Source organism: Periplaneta americana, chromosome 4, assembly GCF_040183065.1.
Source record: "Periplaneta americana isolate PAMFEO1 chromosome 4, P.americana_PAMFEO1_priV1, whole genome shotgun sequence".
NCBI lineage: Eukaryota > Metazoa > Arthropoda > Insecta > Blattodea > Blattidae > Periplaneta > Periplaneta americana.
Genome location: NC_091120.1, coordinates 160,304,774 through 160,326,593, shown reverse-complemented (window position 1 = coordinate 160,326,593; position 21,820 = coordinate 160,304,774). Strand labels below are relative to the sequence as shown.

Sequence of the window (21,820 nt, the reverse complement as noted above, 5' to 3'; positions counted from 1 at the left end):
GGAAAGTCGCTATTAACACACGACACTAAATCGTGACGAGTCGCTATTGACTACGACACTCAACCTCATTATCATTGTCGTGAATACTCGGTATTAAACAACGACACGTAACTCAGTTACCATTGTCCTGAAGAGTCACTATTAAACACGACACAACCTGGTTACTATTGCCATGAAGAGTCACTATTATACACGACACTCAACCTGGTTACCATTGTCGTAGAGTCGTTATTAAACAAGACACTCAACCAATTATCACTGTCGCGTAAAGTCGCTATTAACACACGAAACTAAATCGTGACGAGTCGCTATTAACTACGACACTCAACCTCATTATCATTGTCCTGAAGAGTCACTATTAAACACGACACAACCTGGTTACCATTGCCATGAAGAGTCACTATTATACACGACACTCAATCTGGTTACCATTGTCGTGGAGTCGTTATTAAACAAGACACTCAACCAGTTATCACTGTCGCGGAAAGTCGCTATTAACACACGACACTAAATCGTGACGAGTCGCTATTGACTACGACACTCAACCTCATTATCATTGTCGTGAATACTCGGTATTAAACAACGACACGTAACTCAGTTACCATTGTCCTGAAGAGTCACTATTAAACACGACACAACCTGGTTACTATTGCCATGAAGAGTCACTATTATACACGACACTCAACCTGGTTACCATTGTCGTAGAGTCGTTATTAAACAAGACACTCAACCAATTATCACTGTCGCGTAAAGTCGCTATTAACACACGAAACTAAATCGTGACGAGTCGCTATTAACTACGGCACTCAACCTCATTATCATTGTCCTGAAGAGTCACTATTAAACACGACACAACCTGGTTACCATTGCCATGAAGAGTCACTATTATACACGACACTCAATCTGGTTACCATTGTCGTGGAGTCGTTATTAAACAAGACACTCAACCAGTTATCACTGTCGCGGAAAGTCGCTATTAACACACGACACTAAATCGTGACGAGTCGCTATTGACTACGACACTCAACCTCATTATCATTGTCGTGAATACTCGGTATTAAACAACGACACGTAACTCAGTTACCATTGTCCTGAAGAGTCACTATTAAACACGACACAACCTGGTTACTATTGCCATGAAGAGTCACTATTATACACGACACTCAACCTGGTTACCATTGTCGTAGAGTCGTTATTAAACAAGACACTCAACCAATTATCACTGTCGCGTAAAGTCGCTATTAACACACGAAACTAAATCGTGACGAGTCGCTATTAACTACGACACTCAACCTCATTATCATTGTCCTGAAGAGTCACTATTAAACACGACACAACCTGGTTACCATTGCCATGAAGAGTCACTATTATACACGACACTCAATCTGGTTACCATTGTCGTGGAGTCGTTATTAAACAAGACACTCAACCAATTATCACTGTCGCATAAAGTCGCTATTAACACACGAAACTAAATCGTAACGAGTCGCTATTAACTACGACACTCAACCTCATTATTATTGTCGTGAATACTCGGTATTAAACAACGACACGTAACTCAGTTACCATTGTCCTGAAGAGTCACTATTAAACACGACATTGAACCTGGTTGTCATTGTCATGAAAAGTCGCTTTTAAACTGACACTCAACCTGGTTACCATTGTCGTAAAGAGTCGCTATTAAACACGATTCTCAACCTAGTTACTATTGTGGTAAAGTCTCTCTGCTTAAATACGACACTCAGGCAATTACTGTCGTGGAGAGTCGTTAATAACACACGACACTCAATCGTGACGAGTCGGTATTAACCACGACACTCAACGTAATTATCATTGTCGTGGAGTGTCGCTAATAATACATGACACTCAATCTAGTCGCCTCTCTCGTGAGGAGTGCCTATTGAACACAAAATTCAACTTAGTTACCATTGTCGTGGAGAGCCACTATTAACACACGACACTCAATCGTGAAGAGTCGGTAGTAACTACGACACTCAACCTAGTTATCAATGTAGTGGAGAGTCGCTATTAGCACAAGATACTCAACCTAGTTATCAATGTCGTCGAGAGTCGCCATTAGCACACGACACTCAACCTAGTTATCAATGTAGTGGAGAGTCGCTATTAGCACAAGATACTCAACCTAGTTATCAATGTAGTCGAGAGTCGCCATTAGCACACGATATTCAACCTAGTTTTCACTGTCGTGGAGAGTCGTCACTGGCACACAACTTTCAGATCTGAAAGTCATTACTAGGACACCGAAATAAAGTTTGGCTACTGTTGCCATAGAGTGTCATGGAACTGCATTCTGCTATGTCAGTCTATGTGATGTGGTCTGCAGGAGATCGGAATTGGGGCGCTGGAGTATTAAGAGGTCACGAGAAGTCCCGGTGGGCGGAGGAGGCATCGAGCTTGGATTCCTGTCACGCTCCATAACCTTCCACACTGTTCCGTTCCTCCCGTCCGGGTTCTAGTATTTTCCTTCCATACCTTCGCAGTAGGCATTTTTATTGTAAAATCCGGGGCGAAGTCGACGTGGACGCACCACAAATTTCAATGGAAAAATAGGTTTCGTGATACCAACAATACGAAATATTTCTTTCTGAATTTCAGGGCATTAATACAGTTCTGCTAAAGTATGTACAGTATGTTAAATTTCTTAAGAGTAACTTTAATAATGATCTTACCTTCTGAAACATTAGCAGAATGGAGATAAAAGAGTGACTCTTAGACTCTTTTGGACTCTGATTTAATTCACTGTTTTGGATAATAAAAATGGAGCATAAATAATATTTTGGAATAAAGTAACTCTGGATACGGCTTCTTCTGCAGCCATCTCAAAATTTCTTTGTCGTTGTTTAGTCAACTGTCCCAAGACAGGTCTGAACCTCATAAATGATACCAACAAGTCACCACTTATGAGGCAACTAGGCCAGGAGATAATTGGGTAGGATGGCCAGTTCCTTTCCCCCCTCCATTACATACATCATCAGAAGTAATTGCTAAATTACTATAATTTGGTTTAAGAGACCATTACTTGATTTCAGTCGTCTGATGACTCATCGCTGACTAGCTACATATTACACTAGTGAGACTTCAGACGCATACAAACAATTGTTCTTCCTCTGACACATATCGTCAAGTGAGATATACTGTCTGATAATAGATGTACATATCAGCCAGAATCTCAATCAGAGGATAAAAATTTCTTTGTGAGTCACAATATGTAATGTATTTATGATTATTATTATTACTATTATTATGATTATGATTATTATTATTATTATTATTACTATTATTATCAGTTATGACTATCATCATTGCTATCTCTGTTTTTCTTTCCTTTTTTCTTGTATTAGCTCGATGAGAGCTCTATAGTGTTCTTTTGATCCTGTTGACCCTTAATTTGTATTATTTTCATTAGTGTTTGTATTTCTTTTTTGTATTTATACGTGCTTTCTGGTAAGATGGAAGCGAAGACGTTATGGCCTTAATCCTGTCAGATTAAATAAATAAATAAATAAATAATATTAACTCTAACACATATCGCCACCAGTCTATTCTACCGTGAAATGCATTGTGAAATAATAAACGGAAGTGACAAAATTAGCGTCAAAGCTTGAATGATGCTGGACACTTCACACAATTACACTTTTCTACTTAAATATGAAAATGACATAGCTTAAATTTCCTGATTTGGATACTGATAGATAAAATAGAAGAAAAACGGGAAACGAAGCAACAGAAGAAGCACAGTAGCAGAAAATAAGGAGATTATGAATGGAAAATATAAAAACGATAATTGAGAATTATTATTATTATTATTATTATTATTATGACAAATAAAATGACTAGAAGCATTTGAAATATGGATATGGAGAAGAATGGAGTGTGTGAAATGGACAGGCAGAATAAGAAATGAATCTGTGCTAGTAAAAGTGGGTGAAGAAAGAATAATAGTCAGACTGATCGGGAAGAGAAAAGAAATTGGCGGGGTCACTAACTCAGAAGAGACTGCCTACTGAAGGAAGTACCAGAAGGAATGATGAACGGGAGAAAAGTTCGGGGCAGAAGAAGATATCAGATGATGAATAAGAGTAAGGCCCGGTTGTACCATTGCGGAATAAATCTTGGGATAGCCTAACTACAGAACAGATGGAGCTCCGTGTTGTATGGCGTTCGTTATCTATTCCATAGTTAGCAGAATTGGAACAGAGGTTGGAAATATTTTATATTGTTTTCTTTATAAAGTGCATTCGCAATACTATTATTTTTTTTAATAATTCTCAACTTAGTATAATATATTTTGTCTGCGAAGTTTATTATAAAAACATCAATATAATCAAAAGATACATTTAAGCTAATTGAGAAGTGAATGACTATAATATTGTGCTAGAAAAAAAAACTAATGTCATAAGTTATAACGTCTATTAAATTGCAAGAGCAAGGGAGTCTGTAACTAGGTTATTTAATGCTCAGACTAATAACTATAGGAATGTAGAACATAATATTGATGTTATATATTACAATATTGTCTTATGAATTTGTTTAAAATTTAATTTTAATTAAAAAACTGGGGAGCAAATGCTAATTGGGATTTCCCGGTCTCTGATCGGGTCAAAAACCCTGTTGGAACTGATATTTAACCCTTGCGGTGAATTTCGGTGAAGTCCGGAGGGCCTAATTACTCTCCTCACCTCCACGCTGGAGCCCCCTGGGATCTTTTACGATTCGAAAGAGAGAGTGGTGAACGGGAAGCTACAGCATTTACCTTTTCTAAGAAAAACTGAAAACATGGCATGAAGAATCTTTCCATGGTAAAAGATTCCGGACGTAAACTGTTGAGAAGAAACTGCCTTCTGAAGGATGCACTGGAAGGAATGGTGAACGGGAGAAGAGTTCGGGGCAGAAGAAGATATCAGATGATAGACGACATTAAGATATATGGATAATATGAGGAGACAATGAGGAAGGCAGAAAATTGGAAAGACTAGAGAATGCTGGGTTTGTAGTGAAAGACTTGCCTTTGGGCAGAACAATATGAATTAATGAATTTAAAAAAAATAGCATTTATTTACAATGGTGATAACGTGAACTATTTTTACCTGTCTGTCATGTGTCCAAATCATCATTGATTAATTCCAGCACGCTTAAAACTGTGTCCTTTTTTAGTCTAAATCTTGCCAGAATTCTTCATCGTCATACACATTTCATATATCAGGTCTATTATGCCTTATTTTATTTTGTTTCCACGTTCTCAAAAATCATTATTAGGCCTATATAGTAATTCTTAATCAGTATCAGAGATTCATGTCTAATGCTGTTGCCATTTTATAATTTATTCTATAGATAATAATTTAACAGCGACTGAAAGCATGGAATAGCTTATTCGGAAGAATAATAAACTATTCCGAGTTCGTACAACACATTTCTCTCGTAACCTTGGAATTAATTTTAATAGCACTTCTTTCCGTATTCGTACAATTGGGACTAAAATACATAGATCATATGCGGAGACTACGAGGAAGGCGGAAAATAGGAAAGATTGAAGAATGCTGGATTTGCAATGAAAGGTCTGTCTTTGGACGTAGCACCACAGTCGAGTATATACAGTCACGAAGCTCAATACGTATTAAATATGCATCCATAGATAGTTGCTAACCACTATGATCGCTAATATCGCCTCATTACAGACAATGCGAAATAGTACCGGCACAGTCAATTGTTCTTAGCACCCTCACAACTCAAGTTTCGTGACTGTATATACTACACTGTGGTAACACTACGAATGAATGAATGAATGAATGAATGAATGAATGAATGAATGAATGAATGAATGAATGAATGAATGAATGAATGAATGACAAATAATGAAACTAGCACTGATAACTGTTAATGAAGTTATGTCGAAAGCTCCCGTCAAATTTCATACGTCATTAAGATCGCCATATCATATGTGCAAATATAAAAAAAGCTCCTCATATCAACTTTAAGATCGTAAAATTAAAGCATGAATAAAAGACTATTAAAGATTGATTAGCCCCATGTGTTGAGTAGGTAGTGGTCACTCAGCTATCGAGATATGTTGAGAGTACGGCTTTATGTGACACGTCACGTAACCGGGTGGGTTTTCGTTCACAGAGGATGGTAATTCAGCTACCCTCTCTGTGTGTACGCGCCACTGTTTCTTAATGCAATATTCATAGTAGGTGTTCACACTCTTGCAGTTAGTACGGCCGGGTAATTTTTGACTGAAACGTCTACAGGGTGATTCAGTAAAAGCGTGCAAAAATTGAACAGGAAATAGGGGATGCTACAAAACATTTTGAGGTCGGGAACTTGGTGTCCGCGAAATCAGATTAAGGAGATATCGAGTTCAAAAGGGAAACAACTCAAAATTTAAAGTTGTGAGAAACTTGCATTTTGAAGCTTTATGTTGCTGTGAAAAGTTAAAGAGTCATGGACATAACTCCAAATTCTGTTAACTTTGTTACGCACGCACACGCGCACGCACACGCACACGCACACACACACACGTTTCAACGACAGTGATGTTAATTGGATTTTTCACAGCAACATGAAATAAATAAAACTTACACAAAATTTTAGATTTTGAGTTGTTTCCCTTTTGAACTAGCCCATCAATATGAACTTAAACATATTTACCGCTATCACTTACTGTATTATCTTGGAGCAACAGTAACAAATATAAATGACACTCGGGAGTAAATTAAACGCAGAATAAATATGGGAAATGCCTGTTATTGTTCGGTTGAGAAGCTTTTGTCATCTAGTCTGCTGTCAAAAAATCTGAAAGTTAGAATTTATAAAACAGTTATATTACCGGTTGTTCTGTATGGTTGTGAAACTTGGACTCTCACTTTATGAGAGGAACAGACATTAAGGGTGTTTGAGAATAAGGTTCTCAGGAGAATATTTGGGGCTTAGAGGGATGAAGTTACAGGAGAATGGAGAAAGTTACACAAAGCAAAGCTGCACGCATTGTATACTTCACCTGACATAATTAGGAACATAGAATCCAGACGTTTGAGATGGGCAAGGCATGTAGCACGTATGACCGATTCCAGAAATGCATATAGAGTGTTAGTCGGGAGGCCGGAGGGAAAAAGATCTTTGGGGAGGCCGAGACGTAGATGGGAAGATAATATTAAAATGGATTTGAGGGAGGTGGGATATGATGGTAGAGACTGGATTAATCTTGCTCAGGATAGGGAGCAATGGCGGGCTTATGTGGGGGCGGCAATGAACCTCCGGGTTCCTTAAAAGCCAGTAATTAAGTATCACTTACTGTATTTCGCATTACCTACATTTACAGTTTTAATTTTTTTTTTAAATTAACTGAGGGGGATACGGATGGCCCAGCAGTGCGACCTATTGAGATATATTGCGCTAACCCTCGATATGGAATGAGTTGCATGCCACAGATCCCGTACACACACCGCCCTAACCACATGACTCCCTTAACGACCGGTCCCTACAGCCGATAGAATCCATATACCATTCCTGCTTCGGAAAATTCCCCCATGGCCCCCCTGTCGGTCCGAGGCGAAACTCTTCCCCCGAGTAGGTCCGCCTCGGGTGCCATTGCAGAAGCCATCAACGTCGCTGAACTACATTCCACGGAGGCCGGTCGGGAAAGTCAGCAGCTTCGGGAGGCCGCCGGTAGAGTGATCTGAAAAACCAGAAACGGGATGATTAGGAAAGGATTATGGGAGAGGAAAGGATAATGGGGGAGGAAAGAAAGTGGCGAAGTTGAGTGGGGTTCCAATCGCCTGATAAAGTTACCTGATATTCATCCATAGGAGTGAGGGAAAAACCCCGAAAAAACGCAACCCAGGCAACTCTTCCTGACCGGAAATCGAACTCGGGGCCGCTGAGTTCGGAGTCAGACTCGCTAACCGCTCAGCTACAACGGTGACACTTTTTAATTACATTTATTTACAATTATTATATACATTTTAAAATAATTTACATTTAATTCACAAATCTGAGTCAACAGCGTAACTTACCATTTTTACCTCACAGCAAGTCCTCGAATTGACTACCACCAACATTTACTATTTACATCTCCAGGGTGTTTCCGAGGTGATGTTACAAACTTTCAGGGATGATGGCGAAGGGCACATGTATCAATTTGAGATAAGGAACCCTGGTCCGGAAATGACCGAGTCGGAGAATTCAACATTTCACTAATAATTTGAAAGTGTTAATTTGAGGGCTGCAAATTTTTTCCTTTTTTAATAAATGTGTGTTAAATACAGTCTCAATCCAACAAATATTGTCATACCGTACCTTTACCAGAATCCAACGAACTTTTAATGTGAATTATTTGGAAAGTAATATTCATACTGAGTTAGCATTCCAATTCCAAAATAATTGTAGGTTATTTTCCAAAATTTCCATTAATCTCTGCCAAGAGTATAAATCAATGTCCAACAGTTTCCGATGACACCAATTAAAAAACACAAATGATTAAATTAATCTCTATAAATATCTGCCGCTGGTAATAATGTTAATAATGAGAAATGGTGGGTGAAAAAGGTGCATGATGAAGCAAAAAAGGAGATGATTACGAAGCGTAAAGAAGAAGAATGGCAAGGACGATGAAGTAGAGCAAGGTAATTATAAAATGAAGATTCAGAAGAAAGACAACTGCAAAGAAGCAAGGGAAGTAGCAGAAATGTATATTGACAGCCAAAACAGAATGAGATGATGGAAGAAAACCTGTCTTCAAAGACAGCAACACTTTAACCCTCTGAACGTGCCTGATTTGTTCTGATGAAAGATAACGGGCTGGCCAAGGCGCGTCGATGGTCCATTAGTCTCATCCATCACGCAGCCGCAGAAACAAGAGGCATCTTACACTCGAGAGCATACACACGGCGGGTTAATGGCCGGGGCGCTGTATTACAAAGCACGGTCCTAAATTTATTTAATGCAATAAAGGGAGCGTGGGTGGTTGTCGCCAGTAACCCAATAAAGGCAGGTTAAATCAGACACTACAGAGCCCTGACCTGCTTTATACTCGAGTTCGCTCGCACTGCCTAATCACAAGCTATTTGATCCGCTATGCTCGAAGTTTGCGGATAGAGGAGACGGCCTCCAGATATGGAGGGTAGCTGCGAATATATTGAATAAGCAGTCGTGGACAGCCGATAAGGGGTGGTCCTCCAGCTTGGGGGTTGGGCGAAGGGCTAACAACCCATCACCGTAAAAAACAGCTTGTTACGAAACCTAACAATAAGCCTGGGAATGGTGTTAGTTGGAGGCCAGAGGGGAAAAGACCTTTGGGGAGGCCGAGACGTAGATGGGAGAATAATATTAAAATAGATTTGAGGGAGGTGGGATATGATGATAGAGACTGGATTAATCTTGCTCAGGATAGGGACCAATGGCGGGCTTATGTGAGGGCGGCAATGAACCTCCGGGTTCCTTAAAAGCCAGTAAGTAAGTAAGTATGCTCGAAGTACCGATCACATAGGCTCTGGAGTCACAATTATTTATTTAATAATAATAATAATAATAATAATAATGATAATAATAATAATAATAATAATAATAATAATAATAATAATTCTGCCTGACAAGTGTTAGGCCACAAGGCCTGTTACGGTCTCACATAAAATTTTCACGCCATCTCTTAGCAGGACGACCCACAGATCTTTGGCCATGTGGTAGCCTACATAATCATAAATTGCCTTTGGGAGTCTACTATTACTCATTCTTTCCAAATGATGTTTCCAATTAGACTGATATTGAACAATGTAATCTAAAACTGGTTGAGTTTTTAGTTCCTTTAAAATTTCACAATTTATTTTCTGATCCCATTTAGTATAGCCCGCTGTTCTTCGCATGAATCGCATTTCACAAGCCGTTATTCTGCTTTTATCTGCTTTCCTCAGTGTCCATGCTTCGCTGCCATAGCTGAGCATCGGTCGTGCCAATGTGTTGTAGAGACGTATGCGGGTGTGTTTCTGAACCAAGGATGGTTTCATCAAACTATTTATAATGCCCATAGCTCTTGTGTATTTATTAATTTTCTGTGATATGTCCAATTCTTAAAAAATGGAAAGATTGTAACCTAAATATGGGAAACTATTACATCTTTCTAATATTTTATTATCGAGCCAAATTTTACTTTGTATTAGGTATTTCCCACAGAATGCCATAATTTTTGTTTTATCTGTTGAAATGTCCATATTGTATGTGGCTGCTACTTGCTGCAAATTATATATTGACCTTTGGAGGTCGTCTTCTGAAAGTGCTAATAATACCAAATCATCTGCAAAGAGAATTGAATCCAATTTAAGGTATCTGTTAATTTGTATGTATTTATGGCTAGTTTGCTTCCACTCTTTAATAATAATAATAATAATAATAATAATAATAATAATAATAATAATAATAATAATAATAATAATAATAATAATATTTAAAGGGTGTAACTGTTATTTTGTTATTTGAAGTATTGTACCAGTGAAGAAGTGTGCTTTATCAGTGAAGTGTGAAGTGTGTTGTGTAAGTGAAGTGTAAAGTATTTGAACAGTGACACGTTTTTGAAGTGTTAGTGAAATCAGGATAGAATCAGTGAAATGTGTCGTAGTTCCAGTGCAGTGATTGAGTTGACAGCGAAATAAGTGTAGTGCTGAAAGGTACTTGTGCAGGTATGAACTTATCATACTCATGGGTTTTAGTTCGAACTTAGGGTTAAGGTACAAATTAGATTTACTTTAAATGTTATTTGAAGTGATAGTGCTTCATTTAATTTAGGATGCTCCTAATTATTATTATTATTATTATTATTATTATTATTATTATTATTATTATTATTATTCTAGGAGTGAGACAGGGTTGTAGTTTATCTCCTCTATTATTTATAATATACATGAGTCACATTATTAAGGAATGGAGATTGAAACCACATGGAAGTATACCAATAAGTCATTTGTCCCAGATAGATACCTTATTATTTGCTGATGATATTGTGTTTATGGCAACTTCAGAAGATAATTTACAACGTTTGGTTTACAACTTTAATCAAATGGCAGAAAGTTTCAATAGGTCTATGGAAATTTCAACTGACAAATCTAGAGTGATGGCTTTTTTAAGAAAGGAACCAGTCCGTAGCAAAATTTGCATCAATAATATCATCGAACAAGTTAAAAATTTTAGTTATCTCGGTTACCAAATTTCATATGAAGAAGGAACAGATTTGAATGAGAAAATTATTAAATTCAACAGAGCAATAGGGATAATTAACCAGATATTCAAACCATCCATAGTACAGGGACATCATTTTATTTTTACTTCAATTTTTATTGTACCTGAGTTTTTGAATGTACTTCACTCCCACCCCTTCAACCGTCTTCCACACAGATCCAAGACCGCATATACACTCATAGTAGCCACAGTACGTTCCAAAAATATGTTCGCATTTTCCAGTGACGAAAGAGCTTTCAATATTGAATCATTTTCGCACAGGTACTGTCGTCCATTTGCCTACGTCGTATCCCGGTTTCCCCAACCAGCTTTTATTCGCCAGCTAGTGGCTGGGCTGTCTTAGCTCTTTTCTGGGAACATTAATTTCTGTTAGGAATTGGACGTCTACGTAATATTATACAACTGTTTAAAATAAATTAAACAAAAGGGCCTCGTTAAGTAATTAACTGTCAAGTGATTTCCCTCCTTTCTACGACCCTACGACATAACCACTTGGACGGACAGTAGATAGTATGTCTGAGTAATTTTATCTTTTCTGGCAGAAGTGAAGATTGAATTTACAGTACGTAAGGTGCTCTTTTATAGGCTAGGTATAGAATTATTTCAACATGAGTTACTAGTACGAAGAACTGTTTTTTTTTATTTTTTATTTGCTTATTTAATGACGCTGTACCAACTACGAGGTTATTTAGCGTCGATGGAATTGGTGATAGCGAGATGATATTTGGCGAGATGAGGCCGGGGATTACGAAGAACTGGTAATTGGAATTAAGTACAATATGCTATAGTGCGACAATATGCACATTAGAACTGAAGCCTGTATCGAAATTTGTTTAAATATCCATATTGTGATTATTTTTCAATTTAACTTCATTCTCTATATTGTACGCTAATGTGTTGTAGACAGTATAATATACACTGCATAATGAATACGTCCACATGGACAGCTCAGTTCGTGAGTAAAAACACTCATTGTTAATACTGTACTGTATTTTGATTAAACAAAAACCTAATGAAAATGATTAAACTCAAAAGCGCAATATTTCCTAGTTTACGTAAATGGATGAACTACTTTTCTTCCCTCCTGTACCTAGTGAAGTGATTTGTTTGTATATTACGTCAGTATCATCGAACTCCAGTCGTGGAAGGGGATAGCAAACGGCGTTTATCCAGAGGTATAGGCAAGTTAATATTAAAAATGTTAGTAAAAATAAAATGATGTCCCTGTACAAAAACACACACTCACCAGAATTTATAAAACATTGGCCAGACCTATACTCTGTTTTGGTAGTGAAGCTTGGACGATTCGTAATATTGATTTACAAATACTAACGGCGGCAGAAATGAGATTTATGCGTCGTACAGCGGGATACACGAGAATGGATCACATTAGAAATTTTGACATTATAAAAGAACTGCAGATTGAACCTATTACGGAATACCTACAGAAATACAGACAAAACTGGAGATCACATGACATCAGAATGCCTCGTTCTAGAATTCCACGCCAAATTTTAAATTGCCATCCTGTGGGCAAGAGATCCTTGGGCAGATCGTTCAAGCGTTGACAAGAGACCGTAACGGGCCACTAGTCCCAATACATGCAAGGATATGATGATGATGATTATTATTATATTATTATTATTTATATTTAATTGTATTTTTATTAGTTGTGTTTATTATTAATTGTCATTATTGAGTGTAATTAGTTACCACTACCACCGGGTATATACCCATTTACAGTGTGAATAAATACATGCTACACATACATACAACTATGATAATAAAACTTGAAAGAAAAACTGAATGTGGTAGAAACAAATAGTAAGAATAAAAACATTACTTACTTATTTACAAATGTCTTTCAAGGAACCCTCAGGTTCATTGCCGCCCTAACATTACCCCGCCATCGGTCCCTATCCTGTGCAAGATTAATCCAATATCTATCATAATATCCCACCTCTCTCAAATCCATTTTATACTATCCTCCCATCTACGTCTCGACATCTCCAAAGGTCTTTTCCCTCCGGCCTCCCAACTAACACTCTATATGCATTTCTGGATTCGCCCATATGTGCTACGTGCCTTGCCCATCTCAAACGTCTGGATTTAATGTTCCTAAGTATGTTCCCGTGCTGTGGTCACATTACGTGGTCCAGTACCCGTTCGTCTCTGCGTATGACCCTCTTCTATCCACTGGTTCCACACACGCATCACTGTCGTAGCAGCATGCCCTGTACGAGCCGAAATGTCACGGTATGACAAACCTGCTTCCCGGAGACCAACCATTCTGCCCCGTTCGAACTCACTCACGTGCTGATATTGCGTCCTTCCACGTCGACGAGGCATACCTGCTTTCACGTTTCCACTTCGTTTGGAAGCTCTGCACTGACTGAGCAAAGCACAACACTGACCTTGCTGATGACACAAGAGACTTCACTGCTAAGCCTATGTGTACGCCATCTCTCTGGAAACGTAATCAATTATTGGTGGTACACTGTTCTACACAATGGAGAAAAAATGGGAGTATAAGGGTACAGTGCATCAGTTATTAATAGATTTCAAAAAGATATATGATTCGGTTAAGAGAGAAGCTTTATATGACATTCTTATTGAATTTGGTATTCCCAAGTAACTAGTTCGATTAATTAAAATGTGTCTCAGTGAAACGTACAGCAAAGTCCGTATAGGTCAATTTCTGTCACATGAGTTTCCGATTTACTGGGGGCTAAAGCAAGAAGATGCACTATCACCTTTACTTTTTAACTTTGCTCTAGAGTATGTCATTGGGAAAGTCCAGGATAACAGAGAAGGTTTGGAATTGAACGGGTTACAAACGATTAGGGAAAACACAGAATTTTACTTGAAGCAAGTAAAGAGATAGGGTTGGAAGTAAATCCCGAAAAGACGAAGTATATGATTATGTTTCGTGACGAGAATATTGTACAACATGGAAATATAAAAATGGGAGATTTTTCTTTTGCAGAGGTGGAAAAATTCAAATACCTGGGAGCAACAGTAACAAATATATGATACTCGGGAGGAACTTAAACATAGAATAAATATGGGAAATGCCTGTTATTATTCGGTTGAGAAGCTTTTATCATCCAGTCTGCTGTGAAAAAATCTGAAAGAATTCATAAAACAGTTATATTACCGGTTGTTTTTAATGGTTGTGAAACTTGGACTCTCAATTTGAGAGAGGAACATAGGATAAGGGTGTTTGAGAATAAGGTGCTTAGGAAAATATTTGGGGCTAAGAGGGATGAAGTTACAGGAAAATGGAGAAAGTTACACAACACAGAACTACACGCATTGTATTCTTCACCTGACATAATTAGGAACATTAAATGCAGACGTTTGAGATGGGCAGGGTATGTAGCACATATGGGCGAATCCAGAAATGCATATAGAATGTTAGTTGGGAGGCCAGAGGGAAAAAGACCTTTGGGGAGGCCGAGACGTAGATGGGAAGATAATATTAAAATGGATTTGAGGGAGGTGGGATATGATGATAGAGACTGGATTAATCTTGCTCAGGATAGGGAGCAATGGCGGGCTTACGTGAGGGCGGCAATGAACCTCCGGGTTCCTTAAAAGCCAGTAAATAAGTAAGTACACTGTTCTACAGATCTCCCCGTTTGGAATCGTTCGGGCCATTCTTTCTGAGTGTTGCACTTTTCACAAAGAGTAGTGTATAAAAACAGAGAAGTCAGGATAGAAATAAATGCAGATTCCTCAAAGTTAGGTCACCAATTCAATCGTTTTTAGTAATCTATCACGAAAGATATGAGATTAGGGAGTCTGGTAGCGCGGTTTCAAAGAGCAGGGCTTTACATAGCTGCGCTACTGATGAGTGATACATGTGTTGCCCGGGCAACGGGTATGCTCATACCATAACCCAGCAAAAATAGTGTCAGATGCCTGAGATCGCAATCCTTTCCCTTTATTTCGGGTCACTGTACCTCAACGGAGTCTTTTGTGTAACGTTATATAGTCAAAAGCGTACCCATTACAAAATGTGCTTTCCGTACCGAAGGAATGGATCCAATTGCAATTACAATTCTTCATTCGACATTCACTTTTTTCTCGGCCCAGACAGTTGAAACGTAACAAAACATGTGAAGTGGTGGGTGTGTCAATAGTCCGCTGTACGAAGAGTAAGTTTAGTAGGTTGGCTTGGCTTACAAGCAAACATTCTCATGGGGCAGAAAAAGTTCTCTTTTCTTCCACCATGTTAATAATGTCAAGACAAGAGGTTAAACAAATTCCCCACTTGATCGCAATTACGAGGGCCGCCCTGAAAGTAAGTTTTACCAGGGCCGTTTACTGAAACAAACCACAATTTCATGGAAAGATTTATTGCAACAGATAATTTTTGAGCTATTTTTCAACACATTCCCCACTGGAATTGAGACATTTGTCATACTATGGCAGTGATGTCAAAGCAAGCACATTTTTCTGACTTTGACGTCGTTTGCGGGCATCAAGCGCTAGGTATGGAAGGAGGAAGAATTACGTACAAACATATATGAATAAGCAGCCTGTTGGATTAAGAAAACAGTGGTGCACAAACTTCAAACGGAATATGTAATTTTATGTCGTTACTTTTATATGGCTTCTTTCTGTTTAATATTTTCTATATTGTCTGTAAAACAAAGTAATAACACCAATTTCTTAATATTGCAGTTGTGTTTTAATAAAGAGTTAAGAAGGAATATTCACAAAAATTCCATAGTAGTACAATTATACTATACTAAGCGAATGAAACACATCATTCATAATGAAACTGATATTCCAAAGAAAGAGATTGAGTATGACATGGTAAGTTGGAATTGACATTGATGATATCTTTAACCTGATAAAAATAATCAATAAACTAATCAAAACAATATTACAGTACAAAGCAAAGTTACCTAGGTATATGTTTTAACTGTAACTAATATTACATAACAAAACTCTTATCGGATTATGTTTTTAAGGTGATATTGGTGCGCAACTTCCTATTATCAAAATATTAAATTATTTTCTAGAAATCTGCTGAAGCTATACAGCTGACGTTTTTATAACACATAGGCACATATCTTTTGCTTATGATGTAACAGTAGTTGCTTTGTTAATTCATTTCCTTTCAAACAATTTCCATGCGAATATTTTTAAAAATTTCAATCATATTGTGACAGCGACGTGAGATTCGAACTCACGACCAGCAAGAGAGAAGATCGCGCGGAGCACTTTGGGATGGCGCGCGGCGGAGAGGGGAAAGGGCCAACGCGGCGAGAGAGTGGAGAGAGAGTGCGCGCGCATCTGGTACTGGTAGAGAGGAGAGGGCTCTGGATTTTTCTGGAGTGCCATCTCTAGAGACGCGTGGAACTTTCGAGGCTACGTCGCTGTGGTTATAAATTAAGGACGCGAAGGAACGACAGCAGTTTTCAGTTGATTAGTCAGCCAGTCAGTGAGAAAGCCAGAGCAAGCAAGCCAGTCTTGTGTACCGGAGTTCGACTCGAGTGTGCGTCCGCATCTGCGTCAGCATCCGAAGGCCTGAGTTCGAGTGCAGTGGACCGCAGTTGGAGGGACCTGAGTTCGAGTGCAGTGGACCGCAGTTGGAGGGACCTGAGTTCGAGTACAGTGAACTGTCTCTGAAGGTCTGTGGTTCGAGATACTGTGAACTCGAGTGACTGAGATAGAAGAACTGTGAACTGAGAACTGATAGTTCTGATTTGTAAATAGTGCTTTGTAAATATTAGTTAAGATTAACAGTTCATTGTTGTTCGTACTAGTCCAAGTAAATTGTCATTGTCATCAGTGGAGTGCTATAACGAATACTGTGTTGAGTGAAAATCCAATTGTTGACGAGAGCGTTTAAGGCGAATTGTAGAAAGGAATTATTGTTGTGGCGAATAAATTACATTGTTGTTACTAATAAAATTCACAATATTTACGATATATCAGATTTAAGAAAACATTGTTTCAGTACCTGTAAGGCTACTAAATAAACATATCTGAAAATTTTACATTTTTGTAAAAAATGTTCAGAAAATATTCATTTTGAATAAAAAAGCAAACTTGTGAAAAATGAGCATTAAAATTAAAACTTACATTCTTATAATGCATTTATACTTATTATACCTGCGAACGCCACAGCATCGCTTCAACAAACAAATTCTACATCCTGGAACGCGGGAAGTTTTTGTTGCGAGTTAAATATGAGAACTATAATTCTGCGAATAGCACTACTGTTTGCATAATTTTAAAATACTTTTCGCAAATTATCGTCAACTCTTTCACATTACTTTCTTGTCATTCCAACTAGCATACACAACGTAGAAAATATCGGTCGCGCACCAAGATTTGAAAACCGGACGCTAGACTGCAGTATGTCGTTGAACCCATTAGCAAACGCAAGATGTTGCATGTCGGGATAAGGCATGTCTACAGCAGAAAGTGGCCTCACCATGAACGTTTTCTGGGATAACTGACCCTTCAGCATATCGTTCTGTTTCTGCAAAACCGTCTGCGCCGTCTGTTACTTTCCCCAACAGTGCTTGCAATGCATTCTACTTTTAAATAAATATACTTCACTACCACATCGTACTTATCATCGAAGTAAAAGGCGCTACTGATAATGTTTAGCCTAATATGGAACAAGTTACTGTATCTCAAATTATTATATTTCTTTAACACGTTTCAACTCTATACATTTATCGCAACGGTTATGAAGCAATTGTAAGCCTTAAAATATATTTATGCTCGACCATGCCGAAATGTAGTAATTATACACCTGGTAGTAGCCCTTTAATGCACCTCATTAAAGTACATCTACTCATTATAGTTCAGTTGTTCAGCCAATGTGAAATCACCATTGTACCATTATAAAACCGCAAGTATCGATTATTCACGGATATGCAATCGAAAGACAATTAGCGAAACGTCACGGAGGCTGTAAATCCAATACTTTCGCAGAAGATTATATTCTCTTACTGTAATAATTAGCGTTAATTGTAAATAATATTCAAATAAATTCAATTTGTCATCTCGTTTTTCAATTCTATATCAATTTCCAGGTTATATCAATATTAATGTTCATGTTATTCCCTAGATAATATCAAGGTCAATGACATTCGTCCCTCGGAAAAAATCAATACTTTCCCGTCTGCGCACATCTCACAATTTAGAAGGTCAGTTCCGGTCTTCACTTAGATAACCATAACATGAATACTTATGAATAATTTCAAGTTAGAAATATGGTCGAGCATAAAAAGTCGTATGAAACTTGCCTATATGAAAATTATGAAACTCGCTTGCGCTCGTTTCATAAACAAACATACTCGCGTCTTAATTACTACAATTATAGGCTCGTTGCATAATGTACTATTTTATTGGTCTCCACAATGTTTTACTGCCTAATTTGATGAACGAGGGTGATAAATCTGGAAAATATGAGGGATGTTCAAATCAAAGCGAACTTCATAATGTTCTACAACGCAATCAGATATTTGCGAGCACGTGCATTTGTCTTGCAAGAACAGCACAACTTCGGAAATTTTACCTCTAAGTTTTTCAACAGTCTTTACCAGAAGTTTAGTTGATAATAAAGAATAGTACGCTGTCACCAAAATACGCAGTAATTATTTATAAAAAAAAAGCATGCTGAATTACATTGCAATCGCTTTCATTCTTGTTTATTACAAAGGTCTGAGGTTAACTAATTTACTATCTCGTACTTCATTTGAGTGCTTGTATTCATATTAGCATCGCTGCAACTTCCAATCTTTTATTTAATTATGGCTATTGCCACTTATCATTTCCTAGTTTTCGAAGGAATTTGCGATTTCCGCTAGACTAATGTCTAATATTCAGAAGTAGACTTTTGAGCATTTTATTGTGTATTGGAAATTAATATTTCGAACGTTTCAGAACTGCTTATAATTTCCATCAGTAGGACAAAATGGTACAACATGAACACCAAAGATAGTAAGTGATCGTACGAATTTGTCCTGATGATGGAATCTGTATATAGCTACGAGACGTTGGAAATATTAATTTCGAGGACACGATACCCGAAATTCTACTTAAGATTAAAATCACAATAAAAGTATAATAATTCACACGTCAAGTTGGTACGAAAGTAATGCTTTTTCTTTCAAACCTGGCGTCCCATAATGTTGCGAATTTCATTTAGTGACCATAAGCAGTGGCGGCTCGTGATAAAATATTAACGTTTGTTCACAATTTTGTCTTCCAAAACCGAAAAGAATTTGAAATCGTACGTTTAGCCTAATATGAAATGTAATGATTCCAGTGTTCCACTATCGAAAATACAAATTCAAAACATGTAATAATAATAATAATAATAATAATAATAATAATAATAATAATAATAATAATAATAATAATAATAGGCTAATAATGAAACCCAGTCTTTTTATGTCCAATTTTTCTTGGTAAGTCAGTTTACCCAGTTCTTCACTGTTCAAAATTGCTTGAACAGAATTCATTGTTTACGTTTGTTAAAAATTAATACATAGGCTACCACAGTGCCATTATTTACAAAAGCGTGCGTTCAGTAATATTTTGGTTCACAACACACTGATACACTATAGCCTATACCAGTATGTAACCCCATTCGCATAGATTGATTACTATAAATACATGCCAGTAAATATTATTCTTAAATAATATACACTACCATACAGATACTTAAATTCATATCACAATCACATTTGGCCAGCACGTGTTTGAAAGCCAAACCATGGATAAATATTTATCAAACTATGCTATTATGCTAACACTAAAGTATAGTAATTCACAAACTATACTCCCGTAGCAGCACTGTACACACACACCCACATAAAGTAAACGTTCCGACAGTGAGAAATGCTGACACCTACAGGCTAAAACACAGACTATTAAATTTGCTCCTGGAGATATAACACTTGAACGACAGACATCGATGCACCCAACATCTGTAGGATAGATTCACTGTTCACTTAAGGCTTTGTGCTCTTGACGAGTCATAAGCGTCCAGCGAAAGACAATTATTTCCCGCGTATGCGTGAAATTCCTGTAACATTCTTGAAAAGAGCACGGTTTGTACGTGAACGCATGTTGTCAAGTTTACGTAAGAAATTTATGCAAGATGCGGGAAGTTTAAAATACTCGAATCTGATATTATACACCCCCCTGTCCACACCTTGGAGTAACGGTCAGTGCGTCTGGCTGCGAAACCAGGTGGCCCGGGTTCGAATCCCGGTCGGGGCAAGTTGCCTGGTTGAGGTTTTTTCCGGGGTTTTCCCTCAACCCAATACGAGCAAATGCTGGGTAACTTTAGGTGCTGGACCCCGGACTCATTTCACCGGCATTATCACCTTCATTTCATTCAGACGCTAAATGACCTAGATGTTGATACAGCGTCGTAAAATAACCCAATAAAATAAAATAAAAACATCCCCACTATGTCAATGCGATATTAAATAATAAAACTAATGTTTGCGCTATCCGTATAAAACAAAGGACTGTAATTGAATTCCTCACTGTGGAGAAAATTAGTCCAACTAAAATCCAAAGTCGTCTAAGAAATGTGTATCGTGACAGTACTGTAGACATCAGTACAGCTAGACCCTCGTTGAAAAACTTCGAGAGCGGAGAAACGAGAGCGGAGAAACGAACATCATTGACAAATGTAGAAGCGGCCGGCCAGCAATGGCAATGACAGAATGCAACAAGGATCGAACCTACGCATTCATCAAAGAAAACAGCAGCACCACAACACATGAATTATGTACTACAGTAAGCATCGGAAAACCAGCTTTGACAGCCATCATAATGGAGCTCTGTTACAGTAAAATCTGCTTCAAGTGGTACCGAAAATGTTGACACAAGAAAAAACAATCCTGAAAAGACATTTTTTCGGCGCTTCTGAAGCGTTATGCAAGCAAGGGGGCTACTTTTCTGTCACAGGAGATGAAACCCGGGGCCATCATTATAAGTTGAAACACAGTGTTCCTGCTGATCTCCGGAATCCCAGTAAGGATTTTAACAGTGATAGAATACAGAGTCTTGTTCACAGATGGCACACGTGTATTGATTTATTTTTTTATTAGGTTATTTTACAACGCTGTATCAACATCTAGGTTATTTAGCGTCTGAATGAAATGAAGGTGATAAAGCCGGTGAAATGAGTTCGGGGTCCAGCACCGAAAGTTACCCATCATTTGCTCGTATTGGGTTGAGGGAAAACCCCGGAAAAAACCTCAACCAGGCAACTTGCCTCGACCGGGATTCGAATCCGGGCCACCTGGTTTCGCGGCCAGACGCGCTGGCCATTACTCCATTACTTCACAGGTGTGGACTACGTGTGTTGAAAATGACGGCGATTTCACAGAAAAATTAGAGGATATTTATAAAAGATATAGAAATACTTCACTTAAATTCCATGAAACAACCTTTTACAGTTTCTGAGAAAAAAATTTGAAGGGAAAACTATCTAGAGATGTAATGTGTTTCGAAACAATAAGCCCTCATTTTAACAGTTATCTGCCAAATATTTTTCTAAAAATTCGGTTATATCGTATGT

At 37.9% G+C, this 21,820-nt stretch overlaps 1 protein-coding gene across 3 annotated transcripts in view; it reads left to right on the top strand.

Moving 5' to 3' along the window:
- LOC138698374 (glutamate receptor ionotropic, kainate 2) overlaps window positions 1–21,820 on the top strand; it is a 546,735-nt gene that overhangs the window by 258,179 nt on the left and 266,736 nt on the right. The window lies entirely within an intron of this gene.